The 13,828-nt window shown below is 37.0% G+C and overlaps 1 pseudogene; it reads right to left on the reverse strand.

The window, feature by feature from the left end:
* Positions 1–9,168: 9,168 nt before the first annotated feature.
* Positions 9,169–10,709, reverse strand: LOC132185395 (pentatricopeptide repeat-containing protein At3g18020-like; annotated as a pseudogene).
* Between the last annotated feature and the right edge of the window lie 3,119 nt (positions 10,710–13,828).

Consider the following 13,828-nt stretch of genomic DNA (forward strand, 5'->3'; position numbering starts at 1 on the left):
TTATTGGGACAATTTTCTTTTGTGGATTAGAGAATGTTCAGCATTATACGTTTTACTCTCTAAAAAATATTTTTTTGTCGATCTATGTTAAAATATCTAACACCATCTGAATGGTCTCATCCCATTGTATATATATGCATGTAAATATGCCCAATGATAAATCATTAATCAGTCAAATTCTGGATGGCAGATCATTGTAATAATCTGAAAGTAGCTCGGCATTTTGATTTGGCTCCCAGTTAAAAGCAGAGGTTTAGTCAAATCAGTCCTAAATCATTCATTAAACAAAATAAAAATCAGCCCTAAGCAAAAATGGCCAGACGGCATTTTAAAACATATGTACGATAAGGGAAAAAGAATCAATAACATAGCAGGACAGGATTGTTTAGCTAGGATCTCTTTTATACATATACATATATACACTATATAGTGTATGTATGTATGTATGTATACAAGAGATCCTAGCTTTCTAACTCTTTCAATCACATTAAGGAGGTTTATAAATCACACCAAAAACTCCTTGGCCAAGTTGTTCACCGGCTTGAATTCTTAGCCACAAACTATGATAATTTCAATGGCACCCATCATTGTGAGCAAAGAAACAACTCCTCTAGAAGGAACTTGAACCAAAGGGATGGCAATTTAGAGGCTTCAAGTGGCATTCAAACATGTACCTTGCAGCTTGAATTCCCAAAGTTTGATGGCCAAGATTCTTCAGAATCGCTTTACAGGGCACAACAATTCTCCACTTATCATCAGAACTCACCCCAACATCGTCTCATGGTGGCATCATTCCATATGATAGGGAAGGCTTTCCCTTGGTTTAAGTGGATGGAAAATGCTAGAGCTTTCACTAGTTGGGAGCCTTGTCAAGCATTGGCAGTCCAATTTGGGCCTCATGAGTTTGACAATCACGTTAAATCCCTAACCAAGCTTCGACAAGTGAGTTCAATTGAAGAGTACCAATGAACAGTACCAATTGGGTTCTACTCTTTAGGACTTTGCTTAGTTGTGGATGAAATTCTTTCTTGTAGGCAACCCTTTATTGTTAAGTGGAGCCTCATCCTCACGATCTGGCGATCTTGGCTACGATCATGTTATGGAGGCCCTCGACCAGCAGGGTCAGCAGCTTGCAGCTCTTTAAGAAATGATGGGGTGCCTGACTATAGCATTTCAGGTAGAGAGGGCATTGGCAGTTGTCGAGTGGAGCACACATGGGGAAGACTCTAGGAGGATCCTGGAAATCTACAACCAGGTAAGAGTACCACTGCTAAACATAGAAGACTATGAGATTCGTAGCCCGAGCATCAGCTGCGGTTGGGGGAGTCCCACCAGACAGAGTTCCTTAGGATGGAGCTCAACGGAGCGTAGCCCCAGGGGTGCCCAGTTGTAGTGACCCAAAATAATTAATTAGGCATAAGACAGCTTGGTTAGGGGATTAATTGGACTTTAGGTCACTAATAACAGTTGGAAGAGCATTTTCAAAAATTTTGACTTTCCGAGCTACAATACATGAACACTCGCGTGGGGGACCACACAAGCACTCGCCTGCTACAGCACACAAGCTCTCGTGTGGGGACCAGGCCGAGCACTAGTTGACTTTTTGTTAACCGATGGTTTTTACCAAATCGTACACCTGAAAAGCAATTTTTACCTTTTGTGAATAGTAAACGAGCACTCTCTGCTACAATACGCGAGCACTCACACCTTTTCCTAATTGTACATCTGAGCATTTTTTACTTTTTGTGAACAGTACGCGAGCACTGGCACCTTTTTAGAATCATACATCTGAGCATTTTTAACCCATAGTGAACAGTACACGAGCACTCGCTGCTACAGTACGTGAGCACTCGCACTTTTTCAGGATTTCTCCTACAGCGCCCTCAGTTTTTTTTCTCTATATAAACCCACCCCTCACACGATCCTTAACCCTCATTTTAGCCTCTATTGCCCTAGAGAAACCCCGCTTGGTTAATTTTTGAGAGTTCGTGAGTGTTCTTGGAGACGGAGGAGGTGTAGAGCTCTAGCTATCTTCTAAGGTGACTTGTTAATCATTCTTTCATGCTTTTCTAATTGTTGTTACTACTCTCTTAATGTTACAAACTTTAAAGATGCCTTAACAAGTTCTTGTGCCCATTTTCTTGTAAAACCAAGAGCGATTTCGAAGGTTTCCAACTCACCCTTGTTCTCTTTAAAAGTTGCATGATAATATGTTTTGCACTTGGATGAAAACCAATAATGTTTTCAAAAGGCTTTTAAACACCTTTTTGATTCTTTGTGTTGTATTTTCTTGTGATGCTTGTGTTTATTTTGAGCGTAAGAAGGAAAATACCAACCCATAGCCTTAGATAGAAGCCTAGACACATTTTTGGAGATCTTTGGCCGAGTCTTACTCCCTAACCAAACGCTCGCCCTAGGGAGCGAGCGCTCGCCCAGATAGCAAGCCACACGTCCCCTTAACCCCAATAGTGTAGTAATTTAGCAGTCATTTACGTTAGATGGAAGCTTGTAGAGTTCTCTAGTACTGCTTATAACAATGATTCGTGTTTCGTTATAGCAAGGATTCGTAATTTCAGAGGACTCGAGCAAACAAACGAGGTAAATAAATACATACGAATACTTTTCTTAAAAACGTGGAATATGCTAGCTGACTGACCACGCGTATAATACAAGCATGTCTACATTTTTGTAATAACTTGGTCACTGCTTTAATAACTGATTGATAAGATGTATCGTATGACATGGTACACTGATACATGCAGTATAATGACCATGGGCATACTATATAGACTTGATTCTATGGTTAAATGTTGTGTGTTGTTGTATAGGCCTTGGATCCAATGGTAGTTTCGTTACTGGCGCAACCTAAATGGGTAGTCACTACAGGACGTACATCATTAGTAACGTAGGCCACCCAAGGTCGGAATCAGTCAGGCTGCTAGTGATGGATGGTAGCGTATAATGATCGAGGCATCGTGTAGCGCCCCGGAATTTTCAAAGTTATTTAAACAGATTATTTTGATGATGATGTTATTTTGATATCCATTTTAGCCTATGATTTTAATTCTGGGGAAATTTATGATATTACAGAGAGTGGTAATTAGAGAATGGTAATTGGTGAAATAATAGGATAGTAAATGGTAAGAAAAAATTGTAGATGGATACTAGCAGGTGAAAATTTATAGATGGATACTAGTAGATGGAGATTTATAGATGGATACTAGTAGATGGAGATTTATAGATGGATACTAGTAGGTGAAGATTTATAGATAAGTACTAGTAGATGGAGATTTATAGATGGATACTAGTAGGTGGAGATTTATAGATAAGTACTAGTAGATGGAGAATTATAGATGGAGATTAGTGGATGAAGGTTTATAGATGAAGATTGGTAGATGGAGATGGTTTCCCATAAATAGAGTCCTCACCCTTCACAAATTTCACCACTTCACTCCCTTCTCTTCCACATATTCTTCCTTCTTCCGTTTTCTACTCGGTCTTTCTTCTTTCTCTAAGTGTTTACACGAGACAGAGAGAGAAAGGGCGAGACAAAGCGTTGCAAGAAAGAAAGAACACGAGAGAGAACGGACTTGAGAAATTAGTTTGAAAGATATACTAGTAGTGTTAGTCAGATTGGAGCAACTAGATCCTTCAGACCACTTTTAGCTTCAGTCTAGAGGTAAGTAAATTTACTACCCCTTCTAAAATTACTTCATGTCATGCTATTTATTCATTCTTGTATCAAACTGTAAATGATTATTTTATTTACCTGTCATGGAGATATGTTGCATGCATGAAGGATTTCTAAAAGAATTATTTAGAAAGTTTATATTTCTTTAAATGCTTTCTAAGTACACAAGTTTATATTTGGAAAAGTTTCCATTTTTGAGAAAAGAAAGTTGAGAAATAATGATGATTATAAGAAAGAAGAATGATGATAAACCCTCCTACATGTTGCCCTAAGATGCATCAAAAGAAGTACAAAGAAAAGTACAAGAAATGAGTTAAATGTTTATGAAATGAGGGCACATGTATGGAGGAGAGTATTTTTGGCCCCAAGATAAGATGAGATGAGTTCGGTACCGATACTCGGATGGAGGCGAAACCACTGAAGGAGGCTATGCCAGAAGGTGGTATTCCATCAACATGACCGTTGAGTGCACCAAGAAAAGAGTTAATTAACGGTCGGGCATGGCTGAGGCCACAGTTCAGTGCCATGGTCACAAGGACCCGCAACCCTCGTACACAGGGGTAATAGTGTACATGGGCCCTAATATGAGAAAACAATAATATGATTTCAACGATGATATACTATGATGATTTTCAATGATGGTATACTATGATGAATTTCAACGATGATATACTATGATGATTTTCAATGATGGTATACTATGATGAATTTCAACGATGATATACTATGATAATTTTCAATGATGATATACTATGATGATTTTCAACGATGATATACTATGTTGATTTATAAAGATGATTTATAGCGATGCATTATGATGATGATGTAATAGTACGTATATGCTACGGAAGATACAACCGTACATACATGTATTATTATTATGGCTGGATGTATATTTATTTGCAAAAACGATTATCAAAACTGAGAACAAGGAGCAAAACTATTTATGGTTGTGGATTTTACTTGCTGGGCCCCCTTTGGGCTCATTCAGTTTTATTTCTTGTTTTCAGGTAGAAAGGACGCTGGAATAGAAGGCCGGAATTAGGGCGGGAATAATTATCAACTTTCAAAGTCTTTTCATATCAATTATTGTAATAATATGATTTTCCGCAACTAAAGTTTAATGTTTTTTCTAATTTCGCTTGTAATAAAATCTTTTGAATGATGTTTTATATATTTATCGTATCCTTTAAAATCAAGTACTCTGATAGACCTTATAGATCTTTGCAAGTAGGGGTGGGCAAAAAAACCACATGGCCCGATCAGCCGCCCAGCCGGTTAAGTTTTTTTTTGGCATACACGGGTTGGGAAACATCATACCCGTGCGGGTCGGGTCGGCTCGCGGGTATAGGATTTTTAAGAGGCGGGTACCCGACCCGCCCCGCCCCCATATGTTTAAAACCCTAAATTCCTAATATGATATCCTCTATTCCTCTTCCCCCTTCCAGACTTCCTCTAATCCTCCATTCTTGATGGGTTTTAGTCCAAATGTAGTTTTTAAAAAAGTTACAAAAAACTAGTTTTTTAAAAAAAAATTACAAAAAACCAGTTTTTTTAAAAAAAAATTACAAAAAAACCAGGACTTAAATTGAAATTGATAGCCATTAAAAATACCCGAGCAACCCGAGCAACCCGCCCCGTTCTACCCGAAACCCGGCGGTTTTAGTGCATATAACCCGGGTAACGGGTAAGGGTTTATCAAACCCGATGGGCACGGGTCGGGTGGTAAAAAACTCCAAACCCGCCCCGAACCGACCCGTGCCCAGCCCTAACCGAACACCCAAAAAGGAAAAGGGTTGAACAGGAAAGAACACCTCCTTATCAAGTATTTCTGTCTGTTTGCATATTCAAGCTTTCCAAAAGCCATAATAATAATAATATCTATTCAAATGTCAGAAAAGCATGGGAAGAAAAAAGCATCTCCAAGTAGGCATAGAGAAAGGGGACAAACCTCACAAAAAGGACAAGTAGATCGAGAGCAGAGGGCATAAGAAATAAACAAGATAAACGACTTAGAGCGTTAAAAAAGAGAAATATTTGGTTTTCATTTTCTACTCATCTTTTGTTCATCTCCATACAAGAGATTGATAAATCTACTATTTAATATGTGGGGCTACATAAGAATCCCACAAATTCAATGATTGATTTGAAAAAGAGATGGACAAGAGATAGATAAAAAAATGAATGTGTAATACATCTCCTTAAAAAATAATCCAACTTCATTCCCATGGTTTAACATCAATCTGTCAGGTGGCCGAGTTTTTTTTTTTTTTAATCAAATGAGGAAAAATGGGTTACAGGGGATCAAATAACAAAATCGAAAGGGTGAACACCCCAACAACAAAGCCCAAACAGAAAGTGCAACAAAGATACATGGACAGTAATAGAAACTGCGAATAGTCCAAAATGACCAAACAGTAGACAATGGTTTCATCCGTGGTCCCAAAGAAAACATAGACAAGCAGGACCTTTTCTAGGGCCGCACAAGGCTGTTCTAAAATGCATAAGAACTCAATAAAGAGTCTCATATGGTAAATGCAATAATCACTGTTAAATGATTGTTGCTGTTGAGAATAAGGTTGTATATTGAATCACCAAATATAAAGTACAGAAGAGGCCTATATATAGGCGAATAATACAGACCTAGTAGAATAAGGAAAGGTAAACCTAGTAACCCTAGAATACCAAAGAAAGTAAATAATAATAATATAATATTATCTAACAGCCCCCCACAAGCTCAAGGTAGAGTGCGAGAGACCAACTTGAGGTTGAACACAAGATCACGAAAACGTCCTGGAGGATGTGACTTTGTAAAGATGTCTGCGAGCTGATCACGAGACGTGACAGAATGAAGTTGTAGTGAGCCCTGAAGAAGATGATGACGAACAAAATGACAATCAATCTCAATATGTTTTGTCCGTTCATGAAAAACATCATTATGAGCAATCTGAATAGCACTCTTATTATCACAGTATACAGGAGTAGCAGAAGAAAGAGAGACACCCATATCTTGTAACAACCATCGCAACCAAAGAAGCTCCGCGGTAGTGTCAGCTAGAGCACGATATTCTGCCTCTGTGCTAGATCGAGCAACAACAGTCTGTTTCTTACTTCGCCAAGAAATAAGCGAGGTGCCAAGTAGAAAACAATAACCAGTGGTAGAGCGACGATCTGTTGGATCACCCGCCCAATCAGCATCAGTATAAGCATGCAGCTGTATAGGAGACTGAGAGGAGAAATAAAGCCCATGAAATAATGTCCCCTTCAGATATCGAAGAATGCGTAGAACAGCTGAGAAATGAGTGGAGTGAGAAGCAGCCATAAATTGACTCACCTGATGGACAGCATACGAGATATCAGGTCGAGTGACAGTAAGGTAGACAAGACTGCCAACTAAATGCCGATATAAGGTAAAATCATGAAGAGGCTCGCCATCATGAGGAGTGAGACGAGTATTAAGCTCAGTCGGTGTGTCGATAATCTTACTGTCAGTAAGATTTGCCCGAGAAAGTAGATCAGATATATACTTGGCCTGTGTTAAATAATAACCATCTGAAGAAGATGAGATCTCAAGACCAAGAAAATAGCTAAGAGGGCCAAGATCTTTCATCTCAAAGTGTTGACTAAGAAACTGTTTAAGTGCCTGAATACCAGTCATATCATCCCCAGTGATAATCATGTCATCAACATATAGTAGAAGAAGTATGGTACCCCGGTCTGTGCGGCAAATAAACAAGGCAGAATCATAAGAACTGATGGAGTAGCCAAGGCGAGAGATAGTGGCGCTAAACTTAGCAAACCATGCTCGAGGTGCTTGCTTAAGTCCATAGAGTGCTCGACGAAGACGACAAACCTTGTTTGTAGGATGAGATAATCCAGGAGGTGGCTGCATATAAACTTCTTCACTTAAATCACCATTAAGGAAGGCATTTTTGACATCCATTTGACAAAGTGACCAATGCCGAGAGGCTGCAATAGCCAACAGAGCACGCACAGAAGAAAAATTAGCAGTTCTGCCCGACATTGCCATACTCACAAATTTGAGTAAGCATTGCACCCCTCAATGAGACCAAAATGAATGCTGACTGAAATGTTCTAAATTAAGGCTTTCTACATTTCACCGTAAAATGATTTCTGTCCGAATACAACAGAAAATATTTTTCTCAAAAATGATTTCCTCGAAAACATTTACGGTATTGAGCATGTACGGAAAATCACAATTTTTTTTTTTAATATATAGATTTTCATTAAATCATATTAAATTATAAATTTTCGGGCAGGTCTCGGGACCCCGCCAGAACCAGCCCGGGACTTGACCGGGACTCACCCTGGACCTGTCCGAGACTTGACGGGAACCTACCCGAGATCTACCCGAGAATTGACTGAGACCCACCCGGAACTTGACCGGGACTCAACCAGGACCCGCCCGGGACTCGCCCCAGGACCCGACCAGACCTACTCGGAACCCGCCCAAGCAAGTCCCAGCTAGATCTCAGGCGGGTCCGGGGGAGTCTCGATCTAGTTCTGAGCGGGTCCCAGGTGAGTTCAGGTCAAGTCTTGGGTGGGTCCTAGGCAAGTCGTGTCAAGTCCCGAGCAGGTCCCGTGAAGGTCTCAAAGGGGCCCCGAGTGGGTCTTGGGCGAGTCTTGGCAGGGTAAATTGATTTGAGAATGAGATGCTTAAAGTTGAAAAAAGGTTTATAGTTTTGAAAACCGTAAACCATTTTCCGAAAATTATAGAAGAATTTTCAGTCAAAGATAAAACATTTTCATTTTATTATTATTTTACGTCGCACTAAACACCCAAATATATGAAAAACATTTTTCGTAAATCATTTTACGGCGAAACGAACAGAGCCTAAAGAAACACCATTCAGTGAAGGAAGACGTGCCATGATACTGTCTATTTGTTGAGCCCTGCTTTTGTCTCTGGTTTGATGTTTGCATGTGCAAAAAATCCAGTACATAATGTACATTCCATTTTATTTCCCATCCCGGTCTTTTGCGACACTTCTGGTTTACTTCTTTTGTATAAAGTAAATGATCTTCATAAACGAGCTGACCAATTTCTTGGAGATGAAGTACGTATAAAGCTACAGTTTGGCACCAAGTTTGATTTTAGTTCAGTGAAACAAGAAGTTGAAGCTTCTCTGAACCAAAAAAACAAAGCAATCTTAATTCATTGACCAGAAAATTCTAAGGGATGATAATCTGGACTATCTTGATGTTTCAAAGAACTTCTCTGTTAATTGTAATATGAGTTTTATTGACATCCTTAAGATAAAAATAATTGTCAAGGAAAAGTGTTGTCCCCTTTGCCTGCCCGATTAGGCGTCTCAACTTTGCATGATCTCATCTCCTGTCTTGGGGTAAGCTCTGTCACTTTTGCATTTTCTTAACCGCTTCAGAAGATGGATTAATGCATCAAGAAGTTTCTCTCTATCACAAGGTTAAAAGATTCATAGATCCCCTTAACAGGATCATATAGTTTCTGTCTTCTTGTAGCTACTTGAATCTGAGTTGGATTTGCTTCGCAATCTAAGTTCTTCTTCTGTGTCTATATCTTGTGGCCCACCTCTGGACTGCAGAGTTGCATCCTCAACAGAGAATTGCCATCCCACATTACCATGTAATTTGTCAAGAATCCTCCAGGTTACAGCATCTGGGGCCAACCCATTCCTTCTCATCTCTCCAACAGTCTGATCAGCTTGTCTCCTTAAGCCTAACTTGCATGCACTGTCAATCAAAATATTGTAGTTGAAAATATTTGGAGCGACCCCAGAATCTACTAGTTCATATAGGAAGTGACAAGCTTCATTCAATTTGCCTGAGCGGCAAAGCCCTTTGATAAGAGCTGCGTTAACAAAATTATCATGAATCTTTGAAGGCCATATTACATCATCCCAAAACCTCTGAGCCTCTTCTATTTGTCCAGTCTCACATAATCCATCAATTATTATATTGTAAGTGGCACAATTCGCAGCGACACCATCACTCATCATGCCATTAAAACCCCCATTGCTTCATTTGTTTGCCGAAGTTTGAACAAGCCTCGAAGAACTGCATTGTATGTCACAACACTAGGCCTAACACCATGTTCCGGCATTATGTGATACAAAAAATGAAATGCCTCCTGGGTTCTTCCAACTTTTAATAAACCACATATGACAGTAGTGAAGATCACAGAATCTGGGGCACAAAATTTGCCAATTATCATATCATTTAATACCTTCAAAGCCTCTTCAATCCTCCCCATCTTGCACAACCCATTTATAGCCGTGTTCAAGGTTACTACATCAGGCTGACACTACCATAAAACAATTTTACAATACCCATTAATCAAGGTAGTATAAGAAACAATATTTGGACAATGTCCCCTACTCTTCATATCGAAAAACAACCTGTAAGCTTCACTGGGTCGTGACAACGAGCAAAGCTAATTCATCAAATGGTTATAAATAACCAAAGATGGTACAAATTCAGGCTTAACATCAAACAAACGGCGAACAAAATGCAATGCTCTATATGGGGTTCAAGAATCAAGTAACCTAGCAATAAGAACATTGCAGGTGCGCTCGTCGGGACGCAGTTAGAGGCTATGGAGAGTAGAAGTCGGTGGTGGGCTTCGGTGAAATGGTTGGAGTCGCATAGTGCGTGAATTATGCTACTGAGGTTGAGGGAGTCGGGCCGGTACCCGCAGAGGCTAAGCCGATCAAGAAGGCGGAGCACCTCGTCGACAATGCAGTCTTCAGCGTAGAGTCTGTGAATCTTTTAGGAACAGTACATGTTGTTGGTGATGCTGTAACTGTCTTCTTGTTCTTGAGGTTCAAGTTTTGGTGGTTGTTCTAGTTGGACGGAAGGGGTTATGGTTATGGCTGTCCGGCTAGTGTTGGTGAAGAAGAAAGCAAAAGGTATGGTTATGGTCTTGTGGGTACTGATTGGGATCATTGGTGATGGGCAGTGGCGAATCGTATTATGACGGGAAAATTTTTAATAAGAAGTGTCATCGATTTACCTCCATTATCTAAGTTCCTCTTATTGGAAACCTTCTGTCTAATTGTCACTATCTTTCCCATTCAATTTTATTCTCAACTTCATAGAATTCAAAGCAGATCTAACATTCGCTAAGGAGATGGTTTATCTACCGTACAACATTGAATTAATGAAATTATCAAAGAAGTCATGTAGTGAACATAACAAAATCAGAGTTTGATCCTCATCACCACCTTTAATACCAATATTTTTCAAATCCATAAGAATTTTATTAAATTCATCAAGAAGATCACAAAAAAGACGTACATTCCTCCATCTTGAGGGTATATAATCGCTGGTTCGAAAATAAGCAGTTAGTAAGAAACTTCTTCTTGTACAAAATTTTTAACTTTTTCCAAAGTCTAGCGACAGTTTCTTCATTAGCGATTTCTCTCAAACTCCATATGAAATAGACAATAAAATTAAATTGTAGGACACAATAAAATTAACCACTTTTTTTCTTTATATTTTCTCAATGTGGAACACAAATCTTGCAAATGTATACACAACAAATCTTTCTCTTACTTGTGAGTCTCTTTCATATTAACCCAACTCCCCCTGGCACAAGAGTACTATGCGTACTCAAAGAGAATCAACACTCTTTTAACGAGAGTCAAACCAAGGCAAAAAAATGTATATTTTGGGCCCACACACTAACTTGGCTTTAATTCAAGTCATTCACAACAATCTCCACATTGACTTGAATTCCATCAAATTCTAAATGCAAATCTCGTTATGTCTATCTCCCCGACACTTATAGACCTAAACTTTCAACTCTATGCATACCGGTAAACGTGCATTTTTCATAACAGTCACTAAATGGGCTCGCTACATGGGTTGTCTATTACTGCCAATTTTACTTTCGAAATCTTGGACTTACGTATTTCTTTTTCCACCTATAAACATTCTTGTTTTACAATGTATCCACTACAAAAAAAAAAAAAAAAAAAAAAAAAAAAAGGATTTTTTTTTTTTTTTTTTGTGTTAGGTAATCTGACACATCACTAAACTTTATTGACGCGCGTCAAGTGTTAAAAATGTGGGTGTCAAAAAAGGGGCTTTTTGACGTGTCAAAAATTGACACGTCAATAAATTATTGACATGTCAGAAATTGATATATTAATAAATTATTGACGTGTCAATAAATTACTGACGTGCTAGAAATTGACGTGTCAATAAATTTTTGACGTGCCAGAAATTGACACGTCAATAAATTTGTTGACGTGTCAATTTCGAAACGTCACTAAAATTTAAAAATTATTAAACAATATATATATATATATATATATATATATATATATATATATATATATATGCTATATATTTTTTAAAATTTTTCAACATCATCTCTTTCTCTCTCTCCCTTCCTTACGTTTCTCAAGACCATTCTCTTGCTTTTCTCACTCTCTATAACAACTTTGTCAATTTCCAAAAGCCTAAAGTCCAAAATCTACAAAAAAAATTAAAAGCCAAATCAAAAATCAACACGAAAAATCAAAAACCAAGCGTCAAACCAAAAATCTTCTTATATTCTTTTGATCCTCTTCTTCTCTACTCCTTTTTTTTTTTTTTTTTTCCCTCTTGCTTCTCTTCTTTGTCTCTTCTCCTTTTTTTCTTATTCCCATCTAAAAGAAGAGGGAGTTGTGAGTCTTGAGAGAGAAGAGGGAGATTGAAAGAGGAGAGAGAGTGTGTGGGGAAATAAAAGAGGAGGAAAAGAATAAATAATAGGAAAAATTACAGTTTACCTCCCCAAAGTTAACAGCGCTTTTTAATTTGAGCACCAAAGTTACAATTTTTGCAATCCACCCCTCCAAAGTTTCAAATTTTAGTAATTTGACCAATTGTATCCAAAACTTCTCATATTGCCTATAATTTTTATTATTTTATTTTTATAAAAAAAAAATTCGGGGTGGCCGTAGCCACACCTTTGGCCATTTGGCCATTTTTGTACTCCCAAATTTTTTTTTTATAAAAAAAAAAAAAAAATAGGGGCAATATGGGAATTTTGGTATAATATTGGTCGAATTGAAAAAAATTGGAACTTTGTAGGGGTGGATTGCAAAAATTAAAACTTTAATATTATAATTGAAAAGCGCTGTCAACTTTGAAGGGGTAAACTGTAATTTTTCCTAAATAATAAGAACGGAGAAAAAGTTGAATTAAGAAAGACATCCAGCTATTTTTTTTAGTAACGTGCCAACATTTGACACGTTAAGAAATTTTTGACGTGTCAAATTTGACATGTCAATAAAAAATTATTCTTGACGTGCTACATGTGACACGTCAAGAAATTCTTGACGTGTTACATATGACACGTCAAGAAAATTAATTGAAAATAGTAAGACAAAAAAAAAATGATATGATCCTTATTTATTTTTTTATTTTTTATTTTTTATTTTTAAATACTATATATTTAAGACTAAGAGAACACATATATGTACTAATATTCTAAAAAACACTTTAATTTTTTAGTTTATAATACTCCTACAACATTGAAAACATGATATAGCCATAAATACTATAATGCATTAACTAGTTTTATAACGACATATTTAATAGCTAATGAATATATCTCTTAATATATGACGACATATACCAATTATACATATACCAATTGAATTTTGTTACCTAATATGTACCAATTAAATTACAATGATATAATTATACACATAGATATAGGTACCAATTACATTTTGTTACCTAATATTTTTTTAAAACAAATAAATAATATTATTCATTAATTAATTTTTGACGTGTCAAAAATGTGACACGTCAAGAAATTATTGACGTGTTACATTTGACACGTCAAGAAAATATTGAAAATAATAAGAGAAAAAAATTATATGATTACTTATTTTTTTAAAAAAAATACTATATACTTAATTAGACTAAGATAATACATATATGTATTAATATTCTAGATTGTTAAAACTAAAAAACACTTTAATTTTTTAGTTTATAATACTCCTACAATATTGAAAACGTGATATATATATAATTATACATATACCAATTAAATTTTGTTACCTAATATAGGTACCATTAATTAAATTTTGAATCAGGTATATATATATATATATATATCAATTTAATTTTGTTACCTAATAT

The sequence above is a fragment of the Corylus avellana genome, chromosome ca6 (genome assembly GCF_901000735.1).
Source record: "Corylus avellana chromosome ca6, CavTom2PMs-1.0".
In the NCBI taxonomy this organism is placed as follows: domain Eukaryota; kingdom Viridiplantae; phylum Streptophyta; class Magnoliopsida; order Fagales; family Betulaceae; genus Corylus; species Corylus avellana.